Here is a 19,419-nt window from a genome sequence, read left to right as displayed (position 1 = left end):
CAGCTTAAAGGAGTGAGGTGCTATGATTTGGTTTTTTCGAAATCGATTTTTCTTATGTAGGCTTGAAAGTTGAATATGGGTTCATTTGTGATGGCGTGATGTTTATTCTATTATTGAGGCATGAAAGCTGAAAATGGGTTTTTGTTATTGAGGCTTGAAAGTTGGTTGAAAGTGTGATGGTGATTTGATAAAGATTGGTTGAAATTGTTTCTAATGACCAATTTGGATGGAGAAGGAAGGAAGGGAGTAGAAACTCTATTCTACTCTCTCTTACTCCCCCTCGATCCAAATTGGCCGTAAATAGATTGGCCGATAGCATGGATGTAGGTCGGTTTTGTAACAAGTAGGTTGCAGAAATCGGTTGCTCCAAGGTTTGGTTCAATGGTTGTGCTTTGTTGTTGAGGCAATTATTAGAGAGGGGACCATTTGGTGAACATTGGAGAGAAAAGGGGAAAGGGATAAATAAAATAAAATAAGAAATGAAAAGAAAAAAAAAGCAAATAAAATAGGGAAAAAAAAAAGAAAGAAGAAAAAGGAAACAGATTTTTTTTTGGTTGGCGTGCACAAAATGACAAACTAGTTTTGAATCTTTTGACAATAAAAAGGGATGCCAATTTTTTATTTATTTATTTTTTTTTAATTTCAAAAATTTAGGTACGTAAATTGAAATTGAGCTAAATATAAAAGGTATAATTTGCACTTTGGTCAAGATAATGATAATAATAATAAACCTAAGTGAAGTTAAGGCAATACTTATTTTATTACCATACATCCTTGGTACGATGGCCACTCCACAAATATAAGTGTTTATGGGATGTAGGAGGCAAGGACCGGGGTTCACGTTTTCATGATGGAGTTTTACACACATACATTTAGATTATGTTAGAGTAGAATTTCTTTATTATATATGAAAAAAAAAGGCTACAATTATTTTTATTTTTGCAGCATATATGTTGCTATTAGCTTCCATACAAATATTTTTTCATGATTGTAATGATGCAGTAGAGCCTTTAAAAATAAATTTAGGAGGCTTCCTGATCTTTGTGCTTGCTCCAAGCCATAGGCGATCCCAATCAGCTTAGGCTCTGAACCCTTTAGTCCTCCAAAGCATAAGCCAAATGGTTTCTCGTTAGACTCATATCCTGCAGGGACAATTACTCCTGGGAAACCCCCGATTGCAAGGATAGTAGAAACACTAACACCAGGAGTCACTATTGCATCTAGCTTATTCTTTGTCATCAACTCCACAAAACCTTCTCTAGTCAGTTTTGCTAAATTTGCCAACGCAGCCTTCTCTGCATTTCCAATTCCACTTGTTGCTTCAGCTTTTACAAACTGGTCTTGTCCATATTCTAACTTCTCCTGTATTGGCATTCATGGAATATTCAATAATTCGTCATCATTGAATTTAATTTTTAGTAACAATAGGTTTATGCAAAAATGTTCACAATTTTTTTTCATAATTGTTGATGCGGCCTAATGCGATTGCTTATAATAAAAAGTAAAGTTAGTACTTAGTAGTAAGTTTATGTAAAAGTGATGTTGCTCAAATCACAACCACTTTAAGAGCATCTGCACCAATTGATGTATACTAGAAAAAGATATGAAATTTATACATTTAAGCCCCAAACCTTCCCTCTTACTCTCTTCTGTCTCTATTTCAACTTTAATCCTAGCAAAATGCTTTGCAAATTCATCAAATCCATACTAATCATAAAATTCATCAAATATAGATCTCAAACCATCAAACCCATATACAAATCCTCAAATATAGATCTCAAACTCATAAACCCATATATAAATCCATATGAGTCATCAAACCCAAGAAGAAGAGGGTGTTTTTGAAAAATTAGTGTAAAATAGAAAAAGTAGCTTTTTATGTCAAAATTGACAGAAACTTTTAAACAGAGTGATGCAAATACTCTAACAAGTTGTGAAAAAATTTATATTCCTGGCATTGCTCAATTATTTGTGTCAATCTTATGTATGAATGTAGGACATCACATAAATCAAAAGAACCTAACTTTATTATACTCACCAATTTTGAGTTTTTCTTGTTGAAGTCAATCAAATCAGCTAAAGAACGGACTGGGGAAGTCACTAGCTCATTTAGATATGCATTGATGGATATTTTAAACTCAGTTGCCAATACAGTTCCTTCACCGCTCGTGGGGCTATAGATTTCATCAATATTGGCTATTTCCAAATTGTCTACCAGAATTGTGCCTTGTTTCCTGAATTTGCATGAAGTATTTGTATCAATTTTTTAATGGGTGATACAACAGTTATTACAAATTTAATAACAAAAGCCTTAGAAATTTGATGCATCAATTTTTAAAACATGAAATTTTTAAAAGAAAAAGTGTTTCAGTATTTTACTTATTATGTTTTTGATGTAGTACTAATCAAATTCATTCTCACGTTAGTCGGTAAACATTTTGCAGTAAAATTTGTAGCAACTTTAGTATTTTTTCAGCATTTAAGGTAACACATGGGATCATGTTTTGTTACATTAGTGTTTTAAAATGTTGCTCAACAGTTTGAGTGGCAATAGTATCATTCCCAAAATTGTAGAAGGGATTCCTCACTATCCCCAGTCTCTTTGCACGGAGTCCATCAGCCTTAAGAAATTGAGCATAGCCACCTTTTGGAATGTACCGTGATATTCCAATTGTTGCATTGTCATAGTGGTCAATGCCTACAATGGCATCAAGAACATAAACGACATCTGCTATTGTTCTACAAATGGGCCTGTTCCATCCTAATAAAGTCACGACCTATTTAATGATGCTTGTTGACGAAAGTTGTGTTAATATTAGACAAAATAAAACATCACTCTGGAATTAGGTTCGAAAATGTATGACATAGTTATGATATCATGATAAAGTATGTAATAAAATATAAAGAAGAAAATAAAGGAGATGGACCAACTAGGAGTGTATTAAATGAAGCACATATGACAAGTTGAAGGGAAGGCAAGATGCTCGTTCTGTTTGAGGTTTGAATGCTCAACATAGTGCAAATGTGCTAACAATAGTGATGAGAAAGACCTTTGATTCTGCAATGTTCTAACAATAGTGGTGAGAGAGAACCTTGATTCTGCCCATTATAGGGAATTAATTTGGAAGAATATGTGAAAAAGAAAGAGATAAAATTAACTTGGATGTCTACATTTGTATTGGAAAGCTTTTGATGGCTACATTTTTTCGATCAAGCTTTGTGCATTACAATAAATCCATTGAAGGGTATTATAGCAGTCTAAATCTTAAACTAACTATAAATTAAGGTAGACTTACAATATTTTTCACTACAAATAGGATTAAGATTACGTGGTTTGTGCTCCACATATGATTGGGATTATTTTTTTTGCACTCCAAGTAAATTTTTAAGATTGGGATTATAACTAGACTAGAGTTATATAACAGACTTAGAACTTGACTAGGCATTCCCAACAGTTAACATGGCAAGACTTAGAAGTTATCATAAATTGAAATTACAAAACCTGTTAACTGTCGTTTCACCATTTTGACATTGCAATATCAAAACACTTTGGACATGGATTGAAATTCTTATGATCTGTACATGGTAATGAAGTAGAGAATATACAAGCTACTGATGTTGGGCAACTTATATCTGCCCTCCTAGAACCTAATTTTATCCGATTGGGGACAGCGAGAGCAGAAACCTTTTTGTTTTGTCGCAGCTGTAACTTTTGACAAAATCTGGTGGGCAAGAAGCCAAATGGTGCACCTGGAGAAATCTTTTGACAACATGAAGGTTTCAAGGAAAAATTGAAAGGAAGTAGAGATGCATTAGTCAAGATAAACAAAACATGTGCGGTGGCTTATACTGAAAAAATACGAAATAAATGTAAATTGTGACGTAGTGATAGTCAAGAACTGCTCCTTTCTAGTAGTGATTGCCAGAGATAGTGCAGGGAAGCATAGCGAGGCGGCAACCTTTAAAAGCACTGTCATGGATCCAATTATAGCAATAGCTGAGGTTGTATGTGGTCTAAGAATTTTGCCAAAGCTCTAAACTATTCTCAAGTTATAGTAGAAGGGGGTTTTATATCGCGTGGAGTCCATTAAATGTCCAAGGCAGCCCTCCTATTGGGAAATTGTGTTTGATAATGTGACTCTGGCTTTTTTTATTTTTATTTTAAATAATTCATAGTTGGGGAGAGGAAATTTTAACCATGGAGTTTACACTAGAAGATGTCAGTTTTGATAGAAGCATAGTAGAAGAAACGGAAGATAACGACTAGTTTTCTAACAGTCATAATTTTACAGAAAACGACACCGTATATCATTAATGAATACAGTGACGTTTTGTTAAAAGATAAATACTGGAGATAGAGCAACACGACACCGTTCAGTGTTGCTCAAAGCTATGGGAGTTAGATATTTTTCCTGTAAATTGCACATTAATCACATGTGTAAATTCAATGTAACTAACTCCTATCTTTACGGAATTATTGTTAGTTGGTTAGATTAGGCTTTAAGCTTATTTCTGGCTCTATATATAGAGAGCATTACTCTTTGTATTATTCAGTTAGTGTTGCAATATAATTCTCAGTTTTTCACTCTCTCTTTCTCTCTGTTTCTGCCATTAATACACAGAAGCTTTTCTTGCTTTCTCCAAGTTTAACTACAAGACTCTTCACTGAGCTTTGTAGCTAAAGTTTTTGTAAGTTGTAATTTTGGATGAGTCCACAAGGATGCTAACAGAGCTACTCATGTGTATTCTTTTGTGGGCTAGGTTCCATTAGATTTTGGAGGTGGAAATCATGAATGCTGTTAGTCTCTTATGTTATGAATAAAACTTTCTCAGTTCAAGGAAAAAAAGAGGGAGAAAACCTACCCCACACTATCTTGTCTTGGTGAGACTGGTATGACTCCAGCTCGACTAGTGAGACCAACAGTTGGTTTGATGCCCACTACCAAGTTATAACTGGACGGACATAAAATAGAGGCATCAGTCTCGGTTCCCAGTGACACTGCTGCCATATTTGCTGCTACTGATATTGCTGGTCCACTACTTGACCCACAAGGATCTCCCATTGTATAAGGACTCTGCACAACATAGCAAAACAGTCTTATGGAACTTAAGGCCAATTTGTTTTCTCTCCATTTGTAGAATGATCAAGTGGAGTTTGGTACTGTAATTAAAATTAACTAGATATAACAAAATTGACTAAAAAGGAAAAATGGGCTTTCGCAACAGTTGGGTAGACCCAATTTCTCTGTCCAATTTCTCGAAAATGTACTAGAAAAAATGTCTATGAATAAATTAAAGGGAAATGCTAACGATTGCCCTTAGGACATTGGTTAATAATCCATTTAAAGAAAGTTTTTACGGGAAATGATAAAAAATTAATTATTTTGACAGCTTTTTTCATTTTCCATAAAAGTGGTATTAAAACTTTCTTAAAATTAATTATTATCTAATTGACTAAAATTAATTATTTTGACCCTAAATTAAATATGACTAGAGATATTAATTATCTAATTAGTTACATGTCGTATCCATATCTGGTATCCCCCACCCATATTGTGTCATTTCCGTGTCTGTGCTTCTTACTAAGATGGACTCAAGGCAAAAAAAATGTCAATAAATAAATAAAAAATTAAAAAAGTGAATGTATGTATGTACTGTGTATTGAATCAGAGTACAAGATCAAGTTTATCTAGACAGAAAAATCATCCAACAAAAAATAGGAAGAGAAGTAGCAATCCAAAATGTGTTTTCCAACTATAAGTATACTACAACTCCTCTGATGTGCTTGCACTGAGACAAGAAATAGAAGAAGAAAATGGATTATCTGTTCGGAGATCGATGCATAAAAGCTAAAATTTAGATTATATTGATCAAATGGTTATTTTTTATTCATGCAAAATTTTGCTTGAAATCTTGTATTGAAGTGAAGTCGCAAAAATAAAAACTTGCAAGTTGCATTGTTGTCTCTCCTGCTCAATTTCAATTCCAACATAAATTTCATTCATTTACTTGACCCAAGCTAAGTGACCCAATACATGACATTGAACTTAAGATCTCCTGCCAATCTCCTGCACTGATATCATGAGAAAATATGAATTTGTCCGAAAAGTATAAACTATTAAGAAATGATAAATTTAATCGTATAACTAATATTTTAATACAATGACACTCACCTTGCCCTGGCCACCTCTGGCGCTCCAGCCATTAGGTGATTCAAAGGTCCTAAAATGGCACCACTCGCTCAAAGTGGCCTTCCCCAATATGATAGCCCCAGCTTTTCTCAACTTGGTTACCACACCAGCATCGCGTGGCACAACTGAGCCAAGCAATGCATATGAGCCAGCCGTGGTGTTCAGCTTATCCTTAGTTGCAATGTTATCTTTGAGCAAAATGGGAATGCCATGCAATGGAGAGAGTGACCCAGATGCTTTAAACTTGCGCTCATGGTCAGCCTTATCAGCTTGGTACAGTGCATCTGGGTTCACTTCTAGGACACCCTTAAGAACTGGGTTGAGTCTGCTTGTTTGTTTAAGGTAAAACTCAACGAGCTTCCTGGAGGTGAGTTGGTTTTGCTTGAAAGCTAGCTGGATATCATGCACTGTGGTTTCTTCGATTGATGAGAAGCCATGAACGGACTTGATGGCTTGGGTAATGGATGATGTTATGGCTAGAAGAATCAGGAACAGAGATGAGAAGACAGGGAAGGTCAGTGGTGAATATTTGGTGCCCATGGAAGTCAACAGATCGAGTAGCTAGCTCATTGGCCGATTGTATCAATCATTTATAAAATTTCAATTAAAAAAAAAAAAAAAAAGTACACAGTTGCCTTGCTTGGATGCATAATCACATATGTTATGTTTTTCTCGAAATTCTTTAAACTTTTCATATATATATATATATATATATATTTTAATGTAAATTTTGAAAATTTAACTGTTAAATTTCATATTTCTTATATTCTTGACATGCATATCAAATTTTGTTCAATTCAAATGATATTTATTATTCGATCATTTTTTATACACAATTTTAGATCACAAAAATTTGAATTTTAACGTTTATTTGATGACATAGCAATTAATCATTGATCTTCTTAAAATTTTACAAGTATGTAGGATATAATAAATATTCAATCCAACGGTTAAATTTTCAAATTTTACACTCAATATAAAGATATATGAGGAATTTAAAGGATTTTTCTCCAAACTAATTTGGAGAAAAACTTTGTTCTTAGAAATAGGAATGAGAAGACAGGGAGGGAATTCTAGCCTTTTGCCCTTAATTTTTTAAAAATTTAGCAATATGTCCCTATTTCGAAACTATATAGGGATAAGCCCTTATTTCGATACTCGATTCCTAGAAAATCGAGTTATGCCTAATAAAACTATAAAAAAAAAAAAAAAAAAATTGCATGGAACTCGATTTTAGGGAAGTCGAGTTCCAAAACGCTGCTATATGGCTTTAAAACGTCACTATAGGGCTTAAAAACGCCACTATATGGTTCCTTGAACCTGGATATGGGGCGATCACACTTATAAAAAAAATTTTGCAGGAAGATGCTGTTATAGGGATTAAAAACGTCACTATAGGGCTTAAAAACGCCACTATAAAGCTCACTGAACATGGGGCAATCACACTAATAAATAATTTGCATGAAAACGCCGTTATAGGGATTTTAAAACGTCACTATAGGGCTTGAAAACGCCACTATAGGGCTCCCTGAATATGCGGCGATCACACTTATAAAAATTTTCTTGCATGGAACTCGATTTCCTGAAAGTCGAGTTCCATGCAATTTTTTTTTTTTTTTTTTTTTGAAGTTTGATTGGACATAACTCAATTTTCTACGAATCGAGTATTTAATTGAACTTGATTTTAGGGTAATCGAGTATCGAAACAGGGGCACGCTCCTATATAGTTTGCAAACAGAGACATATTGTCAATTTTTAAAAATAATTAAGGGTAAAATGCTAGAATCTCCAAGACATGAAAGCTCAATGGTGAATACTTGGTGCCCATGAAAGTCATGGTCAACTTGTAGAGAATTTAGATTCGTGCCATGCTTTTTTAAATGGTGAAGCTTGGGTACAGTGTTTTGGTACACTTGAAGTTGATGGGAACGATAAGGACATGTGGATAATTTCGTGGTAATGTGTCCATGTCCTATCAACTATCAAGTCTGACTGAGCACCGTACCCAAGCCGAATCTCTTTCTCAAAGACAGTTGAAAAGGAGATTTTGTGGATAATATTGATTTGTTTAGTAGCTTTTATAAAAAAAAAAAAATATATATATATATATATATATATACATATATATATATATATATATATAAAGCAAAAAAAGGAATTTTGGAAAAAATAATAGCATATATATATATCACCATCATCATCATCATCATCATATAATAAAAGTTAGGCTTTGGCTTAGATCAATCAAAAAAGAAAAAAAAAAGTTAGATTTAGAAGTCGTGGTTACGCTAAGTGGTTGCTCTCACTAATTAATAAATTAATTTTATATTAATTGTTAGGATATATTCCCTCAAATTAAAGGATAAGTTTAACAACTATTTAATTTAGGTAAAATTTTATCATTTATATATATTTCAAAAAATTTAAATTCTATTCAAACTAAAATTGTATTATAAAATATTTCTAAACTTAAATCACACACACAACCCACGTTTTGACTAATAATAAAACTTTATCATCTAACTTTTAGAAATTTAAATTCTACTCCTAGCTAGTAAAAGTCTATTATCAATATTTTAAGAAAAATTAATTAGTAAATTAATTAATAATATATGTTAGGATATATTTCTTCAAATTAAGGGATAATATTCAATATTGGTTTAATTTACTAAACGGGCCGAAGTAATAATTGAATAAATACCGAATCAGACAAAAGTGATAATTCAATAAATTTGGTGATATTTTTTTTTTCAATTGAATATTATACTACAATTGATATTTTTCTTATTGAATTATCAGATACTACAATAAGTGATAATTGAATAAAAAAAACTAGATAATATTCAAATTAAGGGATAGTATTCAATAAGTTGAATAAATATTGAATTAGATCAAAGTGGACAGAATGTACCAAACAGAACCAAATTGGATCGAATAGGACCAAAGTAGACAAACTGGACCGAAGTGGACCGAATATGACCAACGTGAACAAATTGAACTAATAGAACCAAAGGTGGACAAAAATGAATTGAATAGAACCAAAGTAAATTGAATGGCCTGAATTGGACTAATATGGATTAAAGTGGACAGAATGAACCGAATAGGCCCAATCTGGATTGAAATAGGTCCAAATAGAATCAAAGTAGACAAAATGGACTAAATAAGACCAAAGTGGACGGAATGGACCAAATAGGATTGAAGTGGACATAATAGGACCAATGTAGAGGATTGAAGTGGGCATAATAGGACCAATGTAGACCGAATAGAGCTAATGTGGATTGAATAAGACTGAATAGACCAATGTAGACTGAATAGAACTTTAGTGGACAGAATGGACTAAATAGGACAGAATGGACCGAATAGAACCAATGTGGACTGAATAAGACTTTTAAATATTTATCATTTTTATTACATATTTAGGGCTCATATTTCTAATTTCTAATGTGCATTTTAGTATTTTTCTTTATATTTTTTAACTTAAAATTAATGAGTTTAGCTCAAATATAATAAAATTTTATACTTTTCAACTTAAAAATTAAGAAAAAAGAGAAAAGAATTTTGAGCTAAACTTGAAAAAAAAAAAAAAAAAAAAAAAAAAAAAAAAAAAAAAAAAAAAAAAAAAAAAACAACCTACAAAAGGGACTAAAGTAAACCTAATTGGACCGAATTGAAATTGTTTAATTTTCAGGGAGAACAAATTATCTTCAAAAAAATTTAGAGAAAAAATTATACATTATATTAAAATAAAAAATAATTATTTATTCTCATGCATCACGTGGGTCTGTGACTAGTCTACATATTACCAAAATCTAAAGCGTAGCATTTATTGTTGCCATACTCCAGTTAAGCTACGTCATCATTCATGTCATCTTTTTATTTATTTATTTTTTCCTTTTTGGTTAATTTATTACCTTTTTTTATAAGAATGCAAAATATATGATGACTTTACATAAAAATATTCTCATGACTTTACACGTTCTAAATATTTTTAATTCTTTTGCTTTGCTACATATTTTCATGACTTTACAATATATCATGACTTTACATATTCTCGTGACTTTTTTGCATTAAATTATGCTCTCCTCCTATTACTCAAACCTTTTTTTTCTTTTTTCTTTTTTTAAAATCCCCAACTATCCATTGAATGTTTTCCCATTTTTCAACTTCCTAAATTTATTTATTTTGTATAGAATATGTAGAATCCTTTCCATAATGACTAAGTGCAACCCACTTATCTTCCCCATCTACTCCATTAAACCCAATTGGCTAACTATTCCAATTCTTAATTAACCATCCTCCTTGGTCTCTCTCTCCATCAAACAAAGGGATAACATCACCCCACTTTTCCACCATCTTATTAAATCCATTTTAACCTTAATTTAGCACTACTTCAATTCTTTGATATCAACTCCTATTCTCTCTTTGTTGATTTATTTTCTTTATATATTGTAGTTGCCCCCTCTCCACTTCTGTAGAAGCTGTCGAAACATCATCGGACTGGGTAATGCTATGGTCTTTTTTGCTCTTCTTCAATCAACTAGGTAACCAATTTGTCTCTCCTAATTTCTGTCTCATGCTCTCGGTTCCTCCTTTCTCCATCTAATTTAATCTATTGAGAAAACCAGAGAACTAGACGGTGTAAAAGCAAAAGAGACATTGAAAAGGAGATCAATCTTTAGACCTGATTTTTTGTCAATTATATTTCTCCTTTTTGTCAATAAAAACATTTTAATTGTCACCCATTCGTTTTTTTTTATCCCATGTGGAATATCGATAATTTTTTTTTGGTTATTGTTGCATGACATATACTTGTCGAAATTTCTCTTAGATGTGCGGTAGCAGGTAATCAATGGGGAGAATACTTTTGAACACTATTTCTAAACTAGAGCACCCTATTCTCTTTTGAGCTTCAAATGTTTTTGTGTCATGTAATGGTTGGGAGAAATTTCTTAAGTTTATGTCCATAAATGCTATCTACATATTGCATGAATTATAGCACCTTACGGTGAGGCTTTTGATTTTAATATTTTTCTTTCTATTGCTTTTGTTTCTATTGATCACATTTGCATATGCACTCTCTTTTTGTAAGGTTTGGCTTACCTCTAGTATTGAAGGAAAAAAGCTAAAAAAAGAAGAAGAAGGGGGACAATTGCCAACATCAAAAGAACCAAAAAAAAAAATCTGATTTGTAGCAACCAATGTTCCTTTTAAACTAATTTATAAATATTTTGTTGTTGGAAACAATCAAGCTCAATTAGTTATTGAAGCTTACGAATTTTTGTTGGCACTTATTATTATTCTAATTATCCTTATATCTAGCCCCTTAGATTAATTTTTGGGGGTTCAAGACTTCAAGTGATAGCCTACCAGTAATGACATCCTTTGTGGTATTCCATTATTTACTTAAATATTTCATATATGCAATGCTTATTTCATTTAACATTTTTTAATTAATATTTTGTTTTTCATTTTCCCATTTTAGTCTCTTTGCAAGTTTTGAAATTGCATAACTTCTATTACAACATTTAGCACTAGCTAAAGAACTGCACCACATAAGCTTCTCAATAGTGTTGGTTTCTATGATTAAGTCATTGGTATTTGTAATGCAAGCCTAAGTGGAGAATAAACTTTGAGATTCCATAACTATATACAACACATGGAACAAGAGGTTGAATTTATCTGTACAAATTTTTGAACAATAATGTATTAAACAATTTTGCATAACTACTCTAAAATCATTGTAGTTTGTATGTACCAAACTATAAAAGTAATTTTTTTTTTTTTGTTGATGAATTGCAAGATTTTATTGAAGGAAAAAAGCAAAAAAAACACAACAGGGGGACAATTGCCAACATCAAAAGAACCAAAAAAATCTGATTTGAAGCAACCAATGTTCCTTTTAAACTAATTTATAAATGTTTTGTTGTTGGAAACAATCAAGCTAAATCAGTTATTGTAGCTTACAAATTTTTGTTGGCACTTATTATTATTCCAATTATCCTTATATCTAGCCCCTTAGATTTTTTTTTTTGGGGGGGGGGGGGGTGTTCAAGACATCAAGTGATAGCCTGGGTAATGACATCCTTTATGGTATCCCATTATTTACTTCAATATTTAATATATGCAATGCTTATTTCATTTAACATTTTTGAATTAATATATATATATATATATATATATTTTTTCATTTTCCCATTTTAGTCTCTTTGCAAGTTTTGAAATTGCATAAATTCTATTACAACATCTAGCATTAGCTAAAGCATTGCACCACATAAGTTTCTCAATAGTGTTGGTTTCAATGATTAAGTCACTGGTATTTGTAATGCAAGCCTAAGTGGAGAATAAACTTAGAGATTCCATAACTATGTACAACATAGGGAACAAGAGGTTGAATTTATATGTACAAAGTTTTGAACAATAATGTATTAAACTATTTTGCATAACTACTTTATAATCGTTGTAGTTTGTATATGCCAATGTCATCTTCATTCTGAAAAGTGAGAAACTAGGAAAATTAAAGAGAAAACTCACATGGTTGACAGTGATTAAATAATCCTTGATTAATTCCTCTTGGTTGAACATGTACACTCCCTAGAAAAAAAATATCTTGATCTCAATGCTGAGGGCAATCTACTAGAATTCTCTGTCATATGTTACATTTTAAAGATCTTGTCAACTCTATAGATGATACTTTTGGTTTATGAGACAATATCAACAAAATTGTGGTTTTATATGATTATATTTAGATGACTTTACAATGCCATGATGGATGGGTTGGCCTTATTTTACCATATAATGCAAGTAATCATGTAATTTATGAATTTAAAGGGCAATATATTGTGGGATTTTTAAAATTTCAAATAAAACATATTGACTTTCTAAAAATATACATTCTATATTATATGAATTCAATAACATTCCAATAAAAGGTAATTATATCAAATTTTACCACGCATTGTGTGAGTCTGCGACTAGTTATATATAAAAGCACAATCATAATAAATGTTAATTAATAATTACCATAATTATCAAATTTCATATTAAAAAAAATAAAAGAAAGAGCTATATATATATCTTGCGTTGAACTTTCCCAAACATGGTGTGACCGACTAGTGCTAGCATATACATACAAAAAAAAAAAAAAAAAAAAAAAAAAATCAAAATTATATGTCTCACACTCTCTACTCCATCCCATGCTTCACAAATCAAAAAGTGACACATGTCTCTTAATTCCTAATTTTATGCTATTATATTTGGCTTACATAAATTAAATAACAAAGAAAAAACCCAACACATATTCGTCCCCAACCATCCCACCACCAACCTCCGCCCAATGCCACTGACATAAGTTCGCCAACGTCATCAACTCCACTCACAGCTACTGTATCGTCACCAAGTCTAGGAAGAACTGTAGTCTATTTGAATAGCCACCACCACCATCATTGTTGACTTTGTCTTGGTCCCTTATTCTTTATATTGATGATTATATTCTCTCTTGCTGGTTCAACTCCAAAATTTCAAAATTTTGAATCATGATTAAGAAGGTTTCCAACTAATATATTTCTTAAGAAGAATAAACACAGTTAGTGTAAGGACACAATTCTTTGGCGGCCCAATAAGGATGTTGGGCTCGCGCATGAAAGATCCCTTACAATATGATTTGTAGAGAGTGGGCTTGAAAAGCTTAGCCGTTGGTCACGGGGCGATGCCCGGTCTTGGTTTTAGAGGAATTCGTGTAGAAAAAGGATTTGGGCTTGAACATTTAAGCCCTACGGCGTCACATCCTATGGGATGGGCCTCCTCGGACTTGATCCGAGAACCATTAGGGTCTTACCCCGGTTACCCGACGATGGGTTTTTTCTGTAATCTCAGGTGTTGTTGAGATGTTCTCACCCAAATCGTCTCCCTTTTTTGGAGGTGGGATGGAGTCCCCCTTCTAGGTTCACTTACTTTTTCTTTTATACTAGCTTACGTCCGCTGTCCTTCGTCCACGTGTAGGGCCAACCTTTATTAGACCGATATTTGTCCCATCAGTCTAATCCCAGAATTGTGGGGGATGGTTGATAAAGCTGAAGAATACGGCTCTGTTAGGTGCAGAGCCTTATCTGGGAAGGGTAGTGTAGGGATAATTCTCCCCAGATATTTTAGATCTCCTTCCATATTTATTCCTTTATTATTTTTTTTTACCCCTACCCTCAATGGGGCTTTGGGTCTGCCGAGGACGAAACTGTGCTCGGCTGTATCTCCGGGCCATTACTTTTTTCGGCTTGGGCCTTTAGACTCCCCACGAGCAAGTGGGCCTGGCCCATAAATTATTGGGCCCCACAGTTAGAAATTTCAAAAATTTGAATCAAAATTAAGAAGAATAAGGGCTTGGGACAATCACCACTAGTGTAAAAGCAATAGAATTGAATGTGAGGAAGTCTTACCTAAACAGAAGAAAGTTAAGAAGAAAGTCACTGTAGAAGCTACTGCTGCTATTGCAAAAATAGAGGATAAGAAGAAAAAAGATGTTATAAAGCTACAGGCTATTTTAGTTTAGGAGCTAACTTATAGATAGTGGATTATAGCTGTCAGTTTATTAGTTCTGAGGCAAAGTTAGTACATGTATATATATCTTTGTACTCAAACAATAATGAATAGAATCATTTATAGTTTTTCCAATTCAGATTTCATAACCAGCATGTTCTATTTACCGAATTAAAATCTTCTTAGTATTGTGTTCAAGTTGTGCTCCTTGGGGCGTTAATCGCAAGAAGACGAGTAGTAGGTGGAGGTAGTGGTGGTGGTCTGGGAGCGAATAAGGGACAAGGCAAAGTCAAAAGTGATGGTGGATGCAGTGGCGACTCTAGGAATTTTTCCCAGAATGTTCCTTAAGAAGCATAATTTTCCCCAGTGGCGACTCCAGGGATTTTTCCCAAATGTATTGTTGTTTAGTTGTTTCATTAATTTTTTTGTCTTGTATAAACTATATATTGTTATATTGTTGTTTCATTAATTATAAAATTATTAATTTTTGTTTAGCTTAATTAACATAATTTAATTTGTTTGTCTTTTATAATGTATTGGTTAATTAAATTATTAATTATTTTTTATTAGTTGATTTCCTTAATTAATTATTGGTTAATTAATATCCCAAACAAAAAAAAAATTAATTAGTTCAACTAATTACTATTGTTGTTTGATACTTGGAATATCACACTATTACTTAACAAAAAAAAAAAAAAAGAGTCAATAAATTGTGCTGCACAAAAATATGTAGGCCCTATAGCTTAAGTCTAAGTCTGAAAAAGAGTGATTTATTAATTATTACAAGCCTCATGCCTGATGCCCCCAATCACAAGAGCCAGCTGCCAATCAGAAAATTTCACAATCACAAATCACAATACACGTTACACTAAAAGACAATTAATATCTCATCAACACCAACACACACCAACGATAAGATAAAGCCAAATTCAAAAAGTCAAAAAACAGGCAAAATATATATATATATATATATATATTAATAAAACTAAAGATTTGGCCAGCCAATGAGCCAATCATAGACTCACAGTTCAAAAGAAAGAGAGTTATGCTCTTAAAGAATAAAGAGAGTTAGACTCTCATTCATTAATTTCATATCATATTTTCATAGATTTCACTTTTCATTTCAGTGAGAGATTGAGAGAGAGTAAGAGAGAAAAAGAGAGAGAAATACCTTGAGGGAGGGAGCATCGAGCACTAGAGTAGCCGAGGCACCAAGCGATCTACGATCTGCGATGAGGAGGGGCGAGTGATGACGACGAGCGACCCAGCGATGATGTGCTTTGGACTGGACTGATCTTCGACAATGTGCAAGCCATCTCCAATGAGTAACGATGTGCTCTAGACTGGGATTGGACCGATCTCAGATGAGGGGTGACGATGTGCTCTGGAGTCTGGACTGCGACTAGACTAATCTAACTTCTATGGGAAGGCGTTGCACTGTTTTCAGGTTTGCTTTAGCTTTAGTGATTTCTGATGTACTGATTTACTGATTTGCTCTATATTGGGGTTTGGTTTTTGTTTTTGTTTTCGTTTGTTTGTTTGTGTGTTTTTTTTTTTTTTTTTTTTATGAGAATTCGTGGGTTTGCTTCCTCTGTAATATATTGGGCTTGCCTTCCGTTGTTTTGCTCTGTTACAATTTTATTTTATTTTTTTAGATTTTAGTTGAAATTTTTTTTTGGGTTTTTTTTATTTTTATTTTTTTTATTTTTTAATTTGAGGGTGTTCCTATTTTGTTTTTAAGGGTAAAAAAATTAAAAAAAAATTAATTATTATATATATAAAAAAAAAATTTCAAGTCAGGGTGTTCCTAGGAACACCCTGAGCATAACGTGGTGTTGCCATTAGGTGGATGTGGTGGGCATTCAAATTGAATTTAGATCTATCTAGACCTAGTGGTTGTGACTGGAGTTGACGGCGTTGAAGAGCTCATGTCAATGGCGTTGGACGGAGGTTGCTGGTGGGAGGGGTTGGGGACGAATATGTGCTTGGTTTTCGATTTTTTTTTTTTTTTTTTTTGCCTTCTTTCTGATTTATTTTAAGTAAAATTAGGAATTAAGAGACATGTGGCTCATTTTGATTTGTGGAGCATGAGATGGAATAGGGAGTGTGGAACATATGATTTTGATTTATACAGATATTACAACATACAATCTTAAAACCAATTCATTTATTACATAACTTCAATAAGTTCCTCACATTTATTTCATACTCACTCAATAAATAAAACTCTTGTTCTTATGAATGCTTAAACAAAACAAGATTAAATTAAAACAACTAAAGCAATGTTGTGGAGAAGCAGCATAAAATGGTTTAAACCATGAGGAATTGGTGTTGTAACTATAGCCTGAAAATGTATTTTGTCATCTCTTAGAATCAGTAGCAAAATTGGCCGTTGAAAGCAAAGATGTAGCTTCATTCATTGTTGGAGTATGATATGATGACCTGGGGGTATATAATTGGAGAAGATGCAATGGAGCTTCAAAATTGAGCACTTGAATTGCTTCTCTTATTAAAGGCCTATGATCGCATTCAGAGTGAGCACACCAAAGCCATATAACTAACAAATACTTCATTTGTTGCTCATCAAAACGTCCACCCAACCCAACTATATTAAGAACCTTTCCTCTTTCATGGAGCACTTTAACCCAGTTCAACATGACCATCTAATTGTCTTGGGGCTCGTGGTTGACTAGATTTCTTCCACAGGCTAACTCCAATGCAATGATTCCAAAACTATATAACCTCTTTCATGCAACACAATCAAGGTCGATATACCCCCAGTGCCAGCTTTAATACACACACACACACACACACACAAAATTGATGTGGTTGCCTAAGGCCCGAAGTAGAAAAAAGGCCTTTAAATTTTAACTAATATGATATTTCTTTAATTAATTAAGCCCAAATATTAGCCAACAAATAAAATGATATATTTTTTTTTTTTATCAAATGAAAAACAAGAAAAAAGAGAGTGAGAAATGCTATGTCCATAATATTCATCAAAACATTTTTACAATAAATCCTAAGTAGCAAAATATTACAGGTAGTAAATGATGGCAAAAAAATAATTTCAGTCGGGGGTTCAAATTAGAACCATTAACAGCTTAACACTTAAGATTTATTGTAAAAAATATTGCTAATGTAGCACTTTTCAAAAAATAAAAAAGAGAGCAATACACACCAAAAATTCACAATATTTTTCACAATAGTTGAGTTGGCAACCTTTTACTAGTTCTCACCTAAATCCATCACTAATATCACTCTTTTACTTACCACTATCAATCTACCACATTAATAGGTATGAAAATTTTGTCAAATTTTTTGTGTCTATATACTTTCTAAAAGAGAAATTCTAAGTGGTTCACGTTAATTAGTAAAAAATTTTCATCTAAAACAAAATAATATAATTTAAATAATATTTTTTTTAAAGTCATATTTAAATATATAAAAGGCCTCGACTTCAATTTTTTCCTTAAACCCCCAAATGCATTAAGCCACCCCTGTATACCCCCTAGTGCTTGCCAAATTTGTAGTTTGTGATGCCCTAACATAATCCACAGGCCTAGCTAATCCAAAATCCCCAAGTTTGGCATTGAAATTTGAATCAAGAATAATATTGCTTGATTTTATATCCCTATGCAACACACAACATTCTCATCCTTCGTGCATGTAAAGCAAAGCTGAGGTCAAGTCTTGTACAATTTTGTACCTCACTTCCCATATTAATAATGTATCTTCTCTGAAAAGATATGAATCTGAGCTTCCATTGGACATGAAATCATAAACAAGTAATAGTTGCTCTCTACTTCTTTTGTGGCACCAACCAAACAGTTGTACCAAATTCTTGTGTCACAATTGACAAATGATTTTTACTTTTGAAGTATACTCTCTTGTCCCTTGTCTAGACCCTTATGATATCCTTTTAATAGTAACAATCGAATCTAAGTCCCTTTAAAATCCTCGATAAACTCCACCAAATCTTCCTTGTCCTAGCTTTTCCTTGTCGTTGAAATCATTTGTTGCATGAGCCAATTCATTGTATGAAAACCTCCTAGGTTTTGTTCCCCTTTTAAACTCTTCATCAAGGGCATGATCATCTTTTTTATCACTCCTATTCCTCTTCCACAAGGCAAACATAACGATGGACAGCCCTCCAACCAAAATAAACCCACCCGCACTGAATTCCACAGCTAACCAAGACGTGTTCCTTTTCTTAGGGGAAAGGTCTAAATTGGGACCTTTTGGGTTGGTAATGTTATCATCAATTTCCAAACTTGAACTAAAATTCCAAGAATAAATAATATGTATTGCATAGATTTCATTTCCTGTTGAGGCTAAAAATCCAGAAGTAATCCATTATGGTAGGATATCTCTTAAATCAACAGAATATGAAAGCGATTGCATTACTATAACATTGTTGCTAAAACCAGTGAAGACAACACTCAAATTATGTGAACTAGAATTGTAACTAATCCAAGCTTCATTCCTTCTCCCTTCCCTTATAGTAATATTACTCAACCCTGACACATTAGCAACAGATTTCATGGAGTTGATATCAATACCTACATGCTCCCCAAGCGAATCCCATTCTTAATTGCTCCAGATATCCAACTCCACTGCAACAAAAGGACTATCCATTGAGTTTAATGCCTAGTGTTTGGTAGTAAGACCCAAAACGCTACCATTGGCTTCCAAAGGA

The 19,419-nt window shown here is 32.9% G+C and overlaps 1 pseudogene; it reads right to left on the bottom strand.

Moving 5' to 3' along the window:
- Positions 1-982: 982 nt before the first annotated feature.
- On the bottom strand, positions 983-6,731 carry LOC115967017 (annotated as a pseudogene).
- Positions 6,732-19,419: the final 12,688 nt, after the last annotated feature.

Source organism: Quercus lobata, chromosome 11 (genome assembly GCF_001633185.2).
Source record: "Quercus lobata isolate SW786 chromosome 11, ValleyOak3.0 Primary Assembly, whole genome shotgun sequence".
Classification (NCBI taxonomy): domain Eukaryota; kingdom Viridiplantae; phylum Streptophyta; class Magnoliopsida; order Fagales; family Fagaceae; genus Quercus; species Quercus lobata.
Note: the sequence above shows the minus strand (reverse complement) of the source record. Positions and strands in the feature narration are given on the sequence as shown.